Source organism: Dasypus novemcinctus, chromosome 6 (genome assembly GCF_030445035.2).
Source record: "Dasypus novemcinctus isolate mDasNov1 chromosome 6, mDasNov1.1.hap2, whole genome shotgun sequence".
Taxonomy (NCBI): Eukaryota; Metazoa; Chordata; class Mammalia; order Cingulata; family Dasypodidae; genus Dasypus; species Dasypus novemcinctus.
In genome coordinates this window covers 121,434,707-121,450,999 of record NC_080678.1, presented here as the reverse complement: position 1 = coordinate 121,450,999, position 16,293 = coordinate 121,434,707, and the positions used below count along the sequence as shown (strand labels likewise).

Here is a 16,293-nt window from a genome sequence, read left to right as displayed (position 1 = left end):
ATATCAGCAATAATCCAAGCAAAACTGTAATTATTATTTATCAGTTCATTTAGCCTTAGGCAATTAATCCTTCTTTCATTTGATCTGTTATCAATCTCATGAATTTATCAACTTTTTCACCAGAATTCTGGAGATCTTGACTCAGTATAGTGGTATGCTCTCATAGTTATTTAAAATGTCATTAAAATTTGGTGTCCCAGAAAAGTTGACGTAGACTTTTCTGTAGGTCTCTGAGACAATATTTTTTGTTCATAGCACACTGGCCTGTAGCTAATTGTGTTTTCATGGATGCATCTGAGCAAAAATTATTAGTAGATGACTGAAAGTCCTAAAATGTCCATAGTTAATTTATTGCTGTTTTAGAAAAGTGAACAACGAGATGAGAGTTCATGAAATATTATTTTAAGAACAACAGAACTTATGAATAATAATACTGTTGTCAATATCAGATATATCAATACTTAGACAACTCCTGGACATTGAGGTTATTGACAAGGCACTAAGAACTTTATATATAATTTCTAAAATGTTTATATTAACAATTTATCTTATAAATGTAACCAACAGAATGTTACAAAATCCTTTTTAATTTGGTAACACTTCCTATGCAACTAACATATCAAATAAAACTAGTTTTAACACTTCTCTTTTTACAATGTAAAAGAAAACATCATTTTGACATTTTCCAATTGGCCTCTGGAAAATCCCAAGAGTTTGAGTTCAAGAAGTTATCACTTATCTTCAATTTTTGTAAGGAACATGTCAAAAGTTGTCAGATTTTAACGTTTTATTAAATAGGATTATGTTAAATTGTGAAACAGTATTTAACTACCAAATTAATGAAAGTAACAACAAAAGATTTTAAAATGAAGGGAAGATTTAGCATGATGGTAAAAAAAATAATTTCAAAAGTAAAAAGACTTGTTCTCTTAAACAATAAAGGATAAGATCAATATAAAACACAGATTTTTTTGATAAAATACAAAATCTTTACTTTCTAACAAGTTACTCAGACATTTTAGAAAAGCCTTTTTTAAATTCTTATTATGAGCAGACCAATTATCCAAGAATACTTTGTAATTTTAACAGAAAGAAAACAGAATAGTTTTGCAAGGAGACACTGTCTGAAAAGAAAACTCTTAAAAATCTTACAAGCCTATCAAATCTTAAACATCCATGACCATGACAAATAAAACCTCTTTTCTGTTAACTTTCTGTAACTTTCTATATTCAGGATTGTCCTACATATTATTGCTTCTCATTTGGTAACAGCAGTCATTTTAACTTAAGACAAAATTCTTCTCCTTTCTTTTAACAAAATACATCCTACATACCTTACATGTTTAAGTTATAGAAACTCTTGCAAACTATCTTTAACACAACATCCTTTTGAACACAATTTACTCTTTTGATCAGGTTAAGGTTCTAGTGGATATAATGCTTTATTATTTGATTAGAAAACTAAAAATTTAGGGAGAACAAATCAAATTAGAATAAAATTATGCTTGTTCTTAGTATTAATAATTACAAAGACATAGTTATTTTTATTTAAGTAACAACATTAAAGCAGTCTTCTTTGCCTAGGTTTTACCTGAATTGTGTAATCTTCAATTTTCTTCAAAAATTTGAATTCATGTCTAATAATATTCTGTTTTCACTGAAAATATTATTAGATTGTTTCCTTAATTTCAGAACAATAGAATTAATTTATTTGTATAAGTGCTTATTTTTTCTGCCAACTTGAATAAAGATTCTTTGAAGGAATTTCAGAAGTTAATTTGGTAATACCATTTAGAGGTAGGAAAATATCATACACCAAACATACAGACAGACACTAATAGAGAGCTTATAAGTTCAATTAAAAATAAATTTGGGGGAAGCGGACTTGGCCCAATGGATAGGGTGTCTGCCTACCACATGGGAGGTCTGCGGTTCAAACCCCGGGCCTCCTTGACTGGTATGGAGCTGGCTCATCTGCAGTGCTGATGCGCGCAAGAAGTGCCATGCTATGCAGGGGTGTCCCCTGCATAGGGGAGCCCACGTGCAAGGAGTGCACCTGTAAGGAGAGCCGCCCATCACGAAAGAAAGTGCAACCTGCCCAAGAATGGTGCCGCATACATGGAGAGCTGACACAATAAGATGACACAACAAAAAGAAACACAGATTCATGGTGCCACTGATAAGGATAGCAGCGGTCACAGAAGAACACACAGTGAATGGACACAGAGAGCAGACAACTGGGGGGGGGGGAGAAATAAAAATAATCTTTAAAAAATAAATAAATAAATTTGGTGGGAAGCAGATTTGGCTCAATGGATAGAGTGTCTGCCTACCACATGGGAGGTCCGGGTTCAAACCCAGGACCTCCTGACCCATGTGATGAGCTGGCCCATGTGCAGTACTGATGCATGCAAGGAATGCCGTGCCATGCAGGGTGTCCCCAGCATAGGGGAGCCCCACATGCAAGGAGTGCATCCCATAAGGAGAGCTGCCCTGCACACAAAAAGTGCAGCCTGCCCAGTAGTGGCACCACACACAAGGAGAGGTGATGCAGAAGATGATGCAACGAAAAGAGACACAGATTCCCGGTGCTGCTGACAAGAATACAAGCAGACACAGAAAGAAAAACACACAGCAAACGAACACAGAGAGCAGACAACTGGGGGGGAGGGGGCAGGGAAGAGGAGAGTAATAAATTAAAAATAAAACTTAAAAAAGTAATAAGTTTGGCATTTGTCAAACACAAAATTATAGAAGTAAAGAAATATAGAAATCCTATTAGCTAATAATTTCTCATTTCTTTTTACAAAGACTCCTTTAATGAAACTATTGTCAAGTCTTGTGATATCTGAGTAAACTCTGACTACTAATTAAAGTGGACATTTAATTCAGGTTTTCCGTTTTAGAGCTTTTCTTCTGTAGTGATGAGTAATTTTGTCTAATTGGACGATCCCCAGAACAGACCCTGAAAATCCGGCTTGTCTGTCTTTCAAGAGATTTTTCCTATTTGTTAGATTGGCACAGCTTCCAGCCCCATAAACTTTGAATATGTAATATGCCAGAGTATAGGGAATCAAAGTTCTTAGATAAAGATAAGGATCTCCCTTTATCATTTTACTTATCTTGTGCACAGGACAAAGAAACCAATTGTGGAAGGTATGAATCTGGCATACCAAAATGCTAGGAACTCAGTCCAACCTCAAAATTTGGACTTTCTCATCAATAAGATTGACCCATTAGCCTTTGGACTGAGAGCTAGCAAGTCAGAGAGCTAAAATGCAAAAATAGTGGAGCTCAGATCTAGAGAAACTCATCCATGAACCTTGGAAATGGCGGGGAGAAAAGAAAACACAAAGGATTCAACAAGCATTTTTGTCTCTTTCTTCTTGTCTCCAATGTCCTTAGCAGTCACCATTGGATCCTGTCCTCCTATCCAAAGTTTCCAAAAGTAAAACCACTAAAAATCCCAAGGAAATGAACTTTTTTTGTCTGACAGCCTTTAAAGCTTTTCACGAATCAGATAAATACAAGCTATAAAATGGAAGGGGTTCTGAAGTGTGAGAGCTAGAAGGATTCTATAGGCAGAAAAGTTAGTGTTAAAGAAAATGATCTTATTGATTGGCACAGGATAGTTTTCATACCTTGGCTTAACCTTCACTATGAGGAAGGAACTAACCTACAGAAGAAGAAGGCAGCTGTTGCATTATGATTGGTTCTTCCCAAGATTCAGGTTCTGGGACAGAAGCACTTACATAGATAGGAACTTAGTTAAGCCTTGGTTTCCTGACATGCGGCTTAGCACGGGGGAACACTATCTCAGTCTAATGTACTCTATTTAGCATCATGTAAGCCTCTATCTCCTCTTGTTTTGACAATAAAAATCCTTACTACTTTCTCAAAAGTACAATAATTTGCACAATTATTCAACAAAGTATACATTAAGGAACGGCACACCAAAAGAAAAAAAATTTACCTTTAAAGAACTCTTGGACCCATGATATAAATGTTTTGTACAATAGGATGGTTGCAAACCTCAAAACTTTGAAAGGAATGAACAATATTCCCTATTCAAAAGAAAATCCAGAAAATAAATGGTAAACATGGAAATTATAATCTATGAATTGAAAAAATTGAGGGTGAAAATTCTTCTGAATAACATTGCACAAATAGTAAACATACATTAGGAAAAATAAAAATAATTGTTGAATATTTTACATATTACCAGAGTCACAAACCTAGACCAATAATTCTGAGGTAATTATTGGTCTTGTATTGGGTCAAATACTTATATAAATTAAAATGCATAAATGATATAAATACCTACCATAAACGTTAAATAAAGGTAATCATTACTGGAGTGTACATATGGAATGGAATTAATAGAGAAGCAAAAAATAAATCATTTATACCTTGAGAAAATAGAAGAAATATCTAGTTGCAGATCAATGTGCCTATTATTTCTGCAATGAAGATAGTGTTCTATATCTGTATACTCCATTACAGCAGCTGATAGCCATGTACAGTTAGTTATTGGGCATGAAATTTAGCTAGTACTATTAAAGCACTGAAGTTTTAGTGTTATTTAAATTTAATTAATTAATTTTAGTAACCATGTATGGCTATTGCTTACAGTATAGAAATGTAAAGACCTAGAATCTTGGACAATGTAATTAAAAGTAATGAAATAGATTTAAAACAAAAATGAATATGGGACAAAAGTAGTACAAAACTGGCAATGTGAATGGTGAGAGAAAAGTTGATACAATAAAATGGAAGACAGTTTTTTGGTATTAAAAAATTCTAAATATAGTCAGGACTTATAAAAGTATAAGTAAATGAGGCCTGCTCCCATTTACTGTTTGGAGAATTTACCAGAACAACAAAATTGGGGACATGGTGAAGTTCAGCTAGGTTCTGAATCAGTTTCCAAAATGAAGCAGGACTTTTATTATTTGTTGATGTTCAATTGTTCATAGTATCATCTTACAATCTTTTAATTCTTATAGTCAGTAGTTATGTACAATTTCATTTCTGAATTTAGTTATTCATGTTTTCTCTTTCTTTTTCCTGGTTAGTGGAGCTTAAGTTTTGGTAATTTTACTGTCAAAGAACCAACGTTTGGTTTTGCTGATTTTTTTCTGTATTATTTTCTCTCTTCCCTGTTCCATTCATTTCCATTTTAATCCTTATTATTTCTTCTCATAACATTGGGCTTAGTTTGCTTTTCTTTTCATAGTTTCTCAAGATATAAGGTTAGGTTTTTGGTTACTGATTTAATGTTTTTCTCCTTATTAAAGTAACTGTTTATACATAAAATTTATCCTGTGAACACTTCTTTAATTTCATCCCATAAATTTTAGTATATTGTCATGGTTTTAGTTCATCTCAAAGTATTTTTTAATTTCCTCATGATTATTTTTGAATCGTTGGTTGCTTAAAAATGTTAATTTTTGTGTATTTGTGAGTTTTCCAGGTTTCTTTCTGAAACTGAATTTTACTTTTATTCCATTATTGTTCAAGAATATATTTAATATTTAAAGTTTTTTTTAGATTTTTTTTTGACCAGATATATGGTCTACCCTGTAGAATAACCCAGGTACACTTGAGAAAAATGTGCATTCTGGTACTGTTGTTTGGCATGACTTGTAAAGATCTTCCAGGGTTAAAGTGGTTTATAGTGTTGTTCATTTCCATTGCTTTAGGGTTTGTGAGGCAACATAGGTGTTTCTTTCCTCTAAAAAGATCATTAGTGACTTGTCTATGATGTTTTTATTGTTGGTATACTTTACAGCAACATCCAGGATGGCTTTCTTCCCAGTTCTGACCTATATATAACAATTTTGAAAACTTCCTTGAATAGTCAGTTCTAAGACTAGTGCCAGTCTAAAGCTTAACAGAACCTCTGTGTTCTACCAAAGTCTGTATCACTATAAAAATACACTTCTTGACTACATCTTCCAGTAGGCAATGAACACCAAGTGGTCAGGAGTCTAGCCTATCTGTTTTATTTTCACCATCAAAGTATGGTATATGAAGAAGCTCAGAAATGTTGAGGACGGAATGATAGACACTGAATTGGGTATTTGTTATTTATTAAAGCCCAAGTATTGGGATTAATTTTGATGGAAACCACTTGGGACAGAAGTAATTTAAGAGCTGTGAAGAAGTTAGTAACCAACCAAAGAATGTTGGGCATTAATGTGGATGTATATAGGGGATACCCATGTACATAAATTGAGTCAGTTTCAAGGATGATTGAATAAAAGCCATCAATGTTAATTAACCCAAAACCTTTCACATAAACCCGAACTGAGATTGGTGATGGTCAAGTAATAAAATAGTATGTAATCCAAACTGTGTAAGTTTATAAATACTTAGGCTCCTTATTTTCAGGATAAAAATCATTTAATACAAAATTTTATCAATAACAATGTAAATTTTCATTGGGAAGTCACATATTTGTAGGCAAGTTTAAAAAATATTTTTTGTCCCAAACTCTTTAGGGACCTATTAAATTATTTCAAAGGATTCCCCTTTCCTTTTTACCAAAATAATTTTTGTGTTTCATATCAAGTTTATGATAAATATTTGCTGGATTACTTAGTTTACTTTATGGCATTTATTTTTAGTTATTTTAATACCATCAGATTTTCTAATATTGAAGATGGAAATGTAGCCATAAAATGTCATTTTCTCAATTCATCCTGTGAGGTTTTGATGTTGGTAGAATTATTACTTCCAGGAATTAATGACATGGAGATGTATGATACTATTTAGAAAATTTGGAAAATTTTGAACAATGCCCCTTCCTTTTCTAAGGATGGGCGTATTGTCTATGATTGGTATATTTTAATCAGTACTCTACTGTTTCTATACAATTCTCTTCAACTTCCATGCACAATTTTCTAAATTGATAAAATATCTTAGGACTTAAACTTATAGAGAAGACATGAATGGGAAGACCTTGAACATATAAAGAGCTTCAGGGCCTGAAAAAAATATATAAATGATGATAATTATAAAGTATCAAATCAAATATCATCATTATATATAACTACAAGGAAAATATATGAAAAATATATCCAGTTAGAAATTACCAAATGGTACAATACAGGAAATCAAATTAATATGGAAGTTGCTATTAATGGAAGAATCAAAAATATGTAACACTCACAATTACTAACAAAATGGCAGAAGATAACCCAGCATTACCAGTAGTGACTTTTAATTCCATTGGTCTTGGATGGTTTTTTAGATTCTGCTTTTCTACTATTCTTCCAGACATCCTAATACTGTAGATCCACCTACCACACATTATACGTACAAGGAATTATTTGGGGTCACAGGGAATTTGTTCCTTAGAGAATATATCCTCAACTTTGATACCAATAAGAGTCATACTTGCAGTTTTCAATCTCTCAACACCCAGACCACACATGGGAACAATTAAATAATGATCTCAGATGCTAGGACCCCAGCATTAGAAATTGTTAAAGTTTCCAAAAGTTTTCAATATGCTGATTCTTTTGAGATCTATGCCCTTAGAGTGCATGATGCAATATGGGAAATGTTTACATTAAATGTGCAAATAATCATAAGCACAATCACATATTTTTAATAAAAGGAAAATTATTTTGATTTGTATATCACTAGGTTTATATAAACTAGTGTTTTCTTTTTTTAAATTTTATTTTATTTATTTATTTAATTCCCCACCCCTCCCCCCGGTTATCTGTTCTCTGTATCTATTTGCTGCGTCTTGTTTCTTTGTCTGCTTCTGTTGTCGTCAGCGGCACGGGAAGTGTGGGCGGCGCCATTCCTGGGCAGGTTGCACTTTCTTTCGCGCTGGGCGGCTCTCCTTACGGGCGCACTCCTTGCACGTGGGGCTCCCCTACGCGGGGGACACCCCTGCGTGTTGCAGCACTCCTTGCGCGCATCAGCACTGTGCATTGGCCAGCTCCACACAGGTCAAGGAGGCCCAGGGTTTGAACCGGGGACCTCCCATGTGGTAGACGGACGCCCTAACCACTGGGCCAAGTCCGTTTCCCTGTTTTTCTTTTTTTTGTCTTTATTTTTTTTAATGTTACATTCAAAAAATATGAGGTTCCTATATACCCCCCACCCTCCTCACCCCACTCCTCCCATAACAACAACCTTCTCCATCATCATGGGACATTCATTGCACTTGGTGAATACATCTCTGAGCACTGCTGCACCACATCAATGGTCCACATTATAGTTTACACTCTCCCCCAGTCCACCCAGTGGGCCATGGGAGGACATACAATGTCCAGTAACTGTCCCTGCAGTACCACCCAGGATGACTCCAAGTCCTGAAAATGCCCCACATCACATCTCTTCTTCCCACTCCTTACCCTCAGCAGCTACCATGGCCACTTTCTCCATATCATTGCTACAGTTTCTTCCATTACTAATCACAGTAGGTCCATAGTGTTTAAGTTCAATGCTACATATTCTTCGATTACTAATCACAATAGTTCATGAATAGAATATCATTCTAATCCATACCCTATTCCTCCATTCTGTGGACCCTGGGATGGTTATGTCCACTCCACCTCTATATCGAGAGGGTGCTTAGATTCCACTCGGATGATGGAAGCAATTCTCCTGCTTTCAGTTGTAGGCACTCTTGGGTCTCTAGTGTGGTGGTTGACCTTCTTCACCTCCTTGTTAGCTGGCTGGGGTAAGTCCAATAAACCAGAGGGTAGGAGTTGCAAGTCTATTGAGGCTCAGGGCCTGGCTATCACAGGGACAGTCCAGAGATTCAGGTCCACTGAGTATACACTAAACCCCAGTACCAACCACAGGTTCGGTAAAAGTAACAGGAGATGCTTGTGAACAAAGATCACATCTGAGTCAAACTCCATCACACTCAGGAACACAAACTCCAAAGTAGGGCCAACTGACATGACACTGAACTCCATCTGCCATGACCATAGAAACTGTGGGTCTCTGTAGCCCTCAGAAGAACCAATACCTGGGGTTGTATCTACTTTAGCTGTCTCTAGGACTCTGCTGAGGTGTGCATAAGGGCAACCCCTCTGATGACCTCCTGGCTCTTTTTTGGAGACTCATAGCCATATAAACTCGTGTGTCCTTTCCATTTCCCCCTTTGAATCAAGGTCAAAAAGCATTTTTAAGTCCTGATATTACATGTAGGCTGAGATATGCTGCTGGTCTGAGTTGACCCTTTTATTCAAGGTCATTTTCTAGTTACATCATCAGCTGGTACTTGGTAATAATCCCTCAGTGCCAAGGAGGCTCATCCCCAGTAATCATGTCCCATGCTGGGAGGAAGGCAATGCATTTACATGCTGAGTTTGGCTTCGAGACTGGCCACATTTGAGCAATATGGAGGCTCTCAGGAGGTAACTCTTAGGCATCCTGCTGCTCTAGGCCTAGTTCTTATTTCAGGTGCACAGACTCACAAGCATAGTCATTAGTATCACCACTCATTGTTGGACTATCCTTCTTTTTTGTTTTTTGCCGTTGCACTTGGGGGATTGTTGCTGTTCCATTGGGGATTGTGATAGAGCTCCCCTGGTTAGGAACTCAGCACTCCCTCAGTTGTCATTTTTAACTGTAACCACTATGAAAATATCCAATCATTTTTATGTACCCTGTATATATGCCATATAGAACTCCCTCCCAATAATGTGCCCCCTATCAATAATATCCCACAACATTGTTCCTCCCCTGCCATTGTTGAACCTGTCTGTGATCCAAAACTTCTTCAAAATGAATCCTAATACATTGCCAGGTTCCATTAATAGTAAGATGGAATATAGTGATGGGTTTAAAGGTTAGATATAGAATACATACTAATTTAGAAAAAGTAAAAATAAACTGGGGTATCAAAAAATGAAAAAATGAAAAAGCTTTGTTTTTGATGTTTTGCCTTCCATAACTACAGTAAGTGTTGCCCTGTATGCACATTGGCAAGACAACTTCTTCCATCTCTTCCTCAGTGTCCATGTCCTTCCTTTTTCTTTTTTCTTTTTCTAATTATTAAGCTTATCTTCACAAAAGTTTTAGATCATAGTAATTCATATATACATTATACGGTACTCCCACATATCCAACATCAGACACTTTGTCCCTTCCCCAGCAATAATCTTTTTACATGGTCATACTATATTTACTGCAACTGATGTACAGATATTGATACAATAGTTTTCAAACAAGGTTACACTTGGTTTTTCATTATGGTTTATATTTTAGGCTATACAATTCTCTAAATTTTTAGTTATCTTATGTTTTACATTATGATTTACATTTTAGCCTATAGGCCCCTATTCATTTTTGGTGTAATTTAACATGTCCTATATCCATCCTCACATAATCTTGTGGAACACTTCCATTGCCCCACAGTTACACTGATTCCATCTACTCAATACCTCTTTCCACCTCTCCTTAGGGCCCACAATGACAATCAGTCTTCATTGCTTGAAGGGCCATATTTAGAGATACTTGCAACAATGTTGAGGACTTGATATGCTCAACTGCCCTAATGCATTGGGCATCACCATTCCTCTCGAGAAATTCAATTCCCTCTATTTGAGAACATCAGTTCTCCCCAGGATGTGGGTATACCTTCACACTCATTGTAGGGGTCTCCATCCAATGATGTAATCCACTGTCACAAAATGAGCACCCATACACTCCCTAGAAGCCTGTCCTGTGTCAGATTTTCCCCTTTAAGCATCTTAAAAAGGTAACCTTACTTATTGTATTTTTGAAAAAGTTTTCTCAGCATTATACTCTGAATCCCATACTTGACAATCTCCTATGTTCATATGTTCCCCCACCCTCCCCCCCAATTTCTTGGGCCATATTACCCATCCTCCCATCCCTAGTCCCCCTCAAGCCCACAAAGCCCCACCAAAAGGTATCCCTATGTCTCTCTTTTATCCCTTCCCTGTACAAATACTTACCTCCAGTTTATCATAGATTTCACCCAGGTAGGTGTCAGCTCGCAACCTTCCTCTACCCCCAAAATTCCTTTAAGCCTATTATCCAGTCTCTAGCTCTCTGAGGCACTTTGGTTTACTTATTTCATATCACTGAGGTCATGTGGTATTTGTCCTTCAATGCCTGGGTTGCTTCACTCAACATAATGTTCTCAAGATTCTTCCATGTTATCACTGTGTTTGTAGTGTATTCATTCTTAAAGCTGAGTAGTATTCCATTGTATAGATATATACCACATTTTATTTATCCATTCATCTGTTGATGGGCATTTGGGTTGATACCAACTTTTGGCAATAGTGAACAATGCTGCTATGAAATTTGGTGTGCATATATCAGCTTGTGTCCTTGATTTCAGTTCTACTGGGTATATACCCAGCATTGGAATTGTTGGACCATATGGCAAATCTATAGCTAGTTCTTTGAGAAACCGCCAAACTGTCCTCCAGAATGGCTGGATCCTTCTGCATTCCCTCCAGCAGTGGATGAGTGTTCCCATTCCTCCACATCCTAACCAGCACTTGTAGTCTCCTGTTTTTTTCATAGCTACCAATCTTATGTGAGTAAGATGGTATGGGATTATAGTTTTGATTTGCATATCCCTAATAGCCAGAAATTTGGAGCATTTTTTCATGTGCATTTTAGCCATTTGTATTTCTTCTTTGGAGAAGTGTCTGTTTAAATCTTTTTCCCATTTTTTAAATGAGTTGTTTGTCTTTTTATTTTCAAGATAGAGGAGTTCTTTATATATGCAGGTTATAAGTCTCCTATCAGATATATGGTTACCAAATATTTTCTCCCATTTTGTAGGCTCTTTTTTCACTTTCTTGACAAACTCCTTTGAGGTGCAGAAGGCTTTAATTTTGAGGTAGTCCCATTTATCTATTTGTTCTTTTGCTGCTCGTGCTTTAGGTGTCAGGTTTCATGAAGGTCCTGTAGATGGTTCCCTACATTGCTTTCCAAAGTCTTTATGGTCTTGGCTCTTATATTTAGGTCTTAGATCCAACTTGAGTTGATTTTGTTTAAGGCATAAGTTGGTATTCCTCTTTCATTCTTTCACATATGGATATCCAGTTCTCCAGGTACCATTTGTTGAAGTGGCCATTCTCTCCCAGTTGAGATGGTTTGGTGGCCTTGTCAATACCATATGGCTGTATGTGTGAGGATCTATATCATAACTCTCCGTTCGGTTCCATTGGTCAGTATGTCTCTCCTTGTGCCAATACCATGCCGTTTTCACTATTTTGTAGCTTTGCAGTGTGTTTTGAGTCAGGTAGTGTGATTCCTCCAATTTCATATTTCTTTTTCAATATGTCTTTGGCTATTTGGGACCTTTTTCCTTTCCATATAAATTTCATAGCTAGTTTTTCTAGTTCATTAAAGAATGCTGTGTTGATTTTTATTGGGATTGCTTTGAACGTGTAGATCAGTTTTGGAAGGATAGAAATCTTAATAATATTTAGTCTTCCTATCCATCAACAGGGAATATTGTTCAATTTATTGAGGTCTTCATTGATTTCCTTAAACAGTGTTGTGTAGTTTTCGTGTATAAGTCTTTTACCTCTTTAGTTAAATTTATTCCTAGGTATCTGATTTTCTTATTTACTATTGTAAATGGTATTTGTTTCTTGATTTCCTCCTGAGATTGCTCATTATTGGTGTACAGAAATGCTACTGATTTTTGCGCATCTATCTTATACCCTGTGACTTTACTGAATTCATTTATAAGTTCTAGAATCTTTGTTGGAGACTTCACAGAGCTTTCTATGTATAGGATCATGTCCTCTGTAAATAGTGAAATTTTGACTTCTTCCTTTCCAATTTGGATGCCTTTTATATCTGGTTCTTGCCTCAGTGCTCGAGCAAGTACTTCTAAAACAATGTTAAATAGAAGGAGTGATAGTGGGCATCCTTGTCTTGTTCCTGATCTTAGAGAGAAAGATTTTAGGATTTCACCATTGTAAATGATGTTGGCTGTGAGTTTTTCATATATACCCTTTATCATGTTCAGAAAATTTCTTTGTATTCTGATCTTTTGCAGTGTTTTTATTAAGAAAGGGTGCTGTATTTTGTCAAATGGTTTTTCTGCATCTATAGATAGGATCATGTGATTTTTTTCCTTTAATCTGTTTATATGGTGTATGACATTGATTGATTTTCTTATGTTCAACCATCTTTGCATACCTGGAATGAATCCCACTTGGTCATGGTGTATAATTCTTTTAATGTGTTGTTGAATATGATTAGCAAGTTTTTTTTTTCTTTTTTTAAAGATTTATTTATTTTTTTAATTTATTTAATTCCCCTCCCCTCCCCTGGTTGTCTGTTTTCTGTGTCTTTTTGCTGCGTCTTGTTTCTTTGTCCGCTTCTGTTGTCGTCAGCGGCACGGGAAGTGTGGGCGGCACCATTCCTCGGCAGGCTGCTCCCTCCTTTGCGCTGGGCGGCTCTCCCTATGGGTGCACTCCTTGCGCGTGGGGTGGGCGGCTCTCCCTATGGGTGCACTCCTTGCGCGTGGGGCTCCCCTACGTGGGGGACACCCCTGTGTGGCACGGCACTCCTTGCGCACATCAGCACTGCACATGGGCCAGCTCCACATGGGTCAAGGAGGCCCGGGGCTTGAACCGCGGACCTCCCATGTGGTAGACCGATGCCCTAACCACTGGGCCAAAGTCGGTTTCCCTGATTAGCAAGTATTTAGTTGAGGATTTTTATGTCTAGGTTCATTAGAGAAATTGTTCTGTAATTTTCCTTTCTTGTGGTGTCTTTGGCTTTGGTACTAGGGTAATGTTGGCATCATAGAATGCATTAGGCAATGTTCCTTCTGTTTTGATTTTTTGAAGAGTTTCAGCAAGGTTGGCGTTACTTTTTTCAGGAATGTTTTGTAGAATTCACTTGTGAAGGTATCTGGCCCGGGGCTCTTCTTAGTTGGGAGGTTTTTAATGACTGATTCTATCTCTTTACTTGTGATTTGTTTGAGATCGTCAGTTTCTTACTTCATCAATATAGGCTGCTTTTGTGTTTCTAGGAATCTTATGTCCATTTCCTCTAAATTATCCTTCTTGTTGGAATATAGTTTTTCAAAGTATCCTCTTATGATAATCTTTATTTCTGTGGATTCAGTGGTGATAGCTCCTTTCTCATTTCTTATTTTGTGCATTTCCATCTTCTCTCTTTTTTTCTTTGTTATTGTAGCTAAGGGTTTGTCGATTCTATTGATCTTCTCAAAAGAATACGCTCTTGGTTTTGTTTATCTTTTCAAGTGCTTTCTTATTTTGTATTTCATTTAGTTCTGCTCTTATCTTTCTTATTTCTTTCTTTCTTCTTCCTTTGGGTTTACTTTGTTGTTTTTTTTGCCAATTCCTCCAAGTGTATAGTTAGTTCTTCAATTTCAGCTCTTCTTTTTTGATGTATAAATTTATGGCTGTAAATTTCCCTCTCAGTACTGCTTTTGCTGCATCCCGTAAATTTTGGTATGTTATGTTATCATTTTCATTAGTTTCAAGGTAGTTATTAATTTCTTTTGAGTTTTCCTTCTTGATTCATTCTTTTTCTAAGAGTGTGCTGTTTAATTTCCATATCTTAGTGTGAAATCTGGGCTTCTGGCCCTTGCAGACTTCCAGCTTAACTCCACTATGATCAGAGAAATTATTTTGTATGATTTCGATCTTTCTGAATTCATTGAGACTTTCTTTTGGCCTAAGATATGGTCTATCTTGGAGAAGAATCCATGTGCACTTGAGAAAAATGTATATCCTGCTGTATTTGGGTGTAATGTTCTGTATATGTCAATTAGGTCCAGCTCCTCTGATATACTGTTCAAAGTTTTTGTTTCTTTATTGATTCTCTTTTGAGATGTTCTATGCAAAGTTGATAGTGTTATATTAGAGTCCTCCACTTTAATTGTGGAGTCATCTGTTCTTTCACTTAGTTTTTCCAGTGTTGCCTCACATATTTGGAGGCGCCCTTCTTAGGAGCATAAATGTTTATGGTTGTTCTTCCTTCTTGAAAGATTATCCCTTTCACTAATATTTAGTGTCCATCTTTGTCTTTCACAACTTTTTAGCATTTAAAGTCTGTTTTGTCTGATATTGATATAGCTACTCCTGCCCTTTTTTGGTTATTGTTTGCTTGTGAGATTGTTTTCCAGCCATTCACTTTCCACCTCCTCGAATCCCTGGGTCTAAGATGTGTTTCTTGCGGACACCATATAAATGGGTCATATTTCCTTATCCAATCTTCCAATCTGAATTTTTGACTGGTGAGTTTAATCCATTGACATTCAGTGTTATTTCAAGGAATTATTTATGTTAGCCATGTTTTCTTTGGACTTGTGTTTGTCATATTTTGTTTGATTTTTGTTCTGTTTTTGTCTTTTTTAGTTGCTCTTACACCCTCCTCCAGCTCTGCGTCTCCTGTTTTTTTCTTTCTTCCTGCAGAACTCCCTTTAGTATTTGTTGAAGGGCAGGGTTCTTGTTGGCATACTCTCTTAGTTTCTGTTTATCTGTGAATATTTGGAAGTCTCCATCATTTTTTAATGCTAGCTTAGCTGGATAGAGTATTCTTGGTTGGAAATCTTTTTATTTTAGTACCTTGAGTGTGTCATACCACTGGCTTTTTGCCTCCATGGTTTCAGATGAGAAATCAGCACTTAATCTTATGGAGCATCCTTTGTATGTGATGGTTCTCTTTTCTCTTGCTGCTTTTAGAATTTTCTCTTTGTCTTGAGAATTGGATAATTTGACAAGTGTATATCTTGAGGTAAACTTGTTGGGATTTATACTGTTTAGGGTGCGTTGTGCTTCCTGGACATGTATATCCATTTCCCTCAGGAGATTCGGGAAGTTTTCAGCCATTATTTCCTCCAACACCGCTTCAACACCCCTTTCCCATCTCTTCTACTTCTGTGATGCCTATAATGCGTATGTTCGTGCTTTCTGCATTATCATTCAGGTCCCTAAGTCCCAGCTCGATTTTTTCTATATCTTTTATTGCTCAATTCTACTATCTGTTTTATTTCAGATGTACTGTCTTCTACAGCACTAATTCTCACCTCTGAGTCTTCTCATCTTCTGTTATTTTCTGAGAGTGTATTTTTGATTTCTTGAATTGTGCTGTTCATCACCATCATATCTCTTATCTTTTTGCATGTGATTGCAATTTCTTCTGTGTTCTCTCCAAGTGTTTCCATTTTCTTAATCTCTTCCTTCCCTTCATTAAATTGGTCACTAATATATGTTTTGAGAGCTTTAATTACTTGTTCAATATTCTGCTCCTCCTCCTGGTTTTTAGTTTGTTCATTTGATT

The 16,293-nt window shown here is 36.3% G+C and overlaps 1 protein-coding gene across 8 annotated transcripts in view; it reads left to right on the top strand.

Moving 5' to 3' along the window:
• The window catches only part of LOC101432025 (zinc finger protein 596-like), an 80,497-nt gene that overhangs the window by 11,854 nt on the left and 52,350 nt on the right, over positions 1 to 16,293 (top strand). The window lies entirely within an intron of this gene.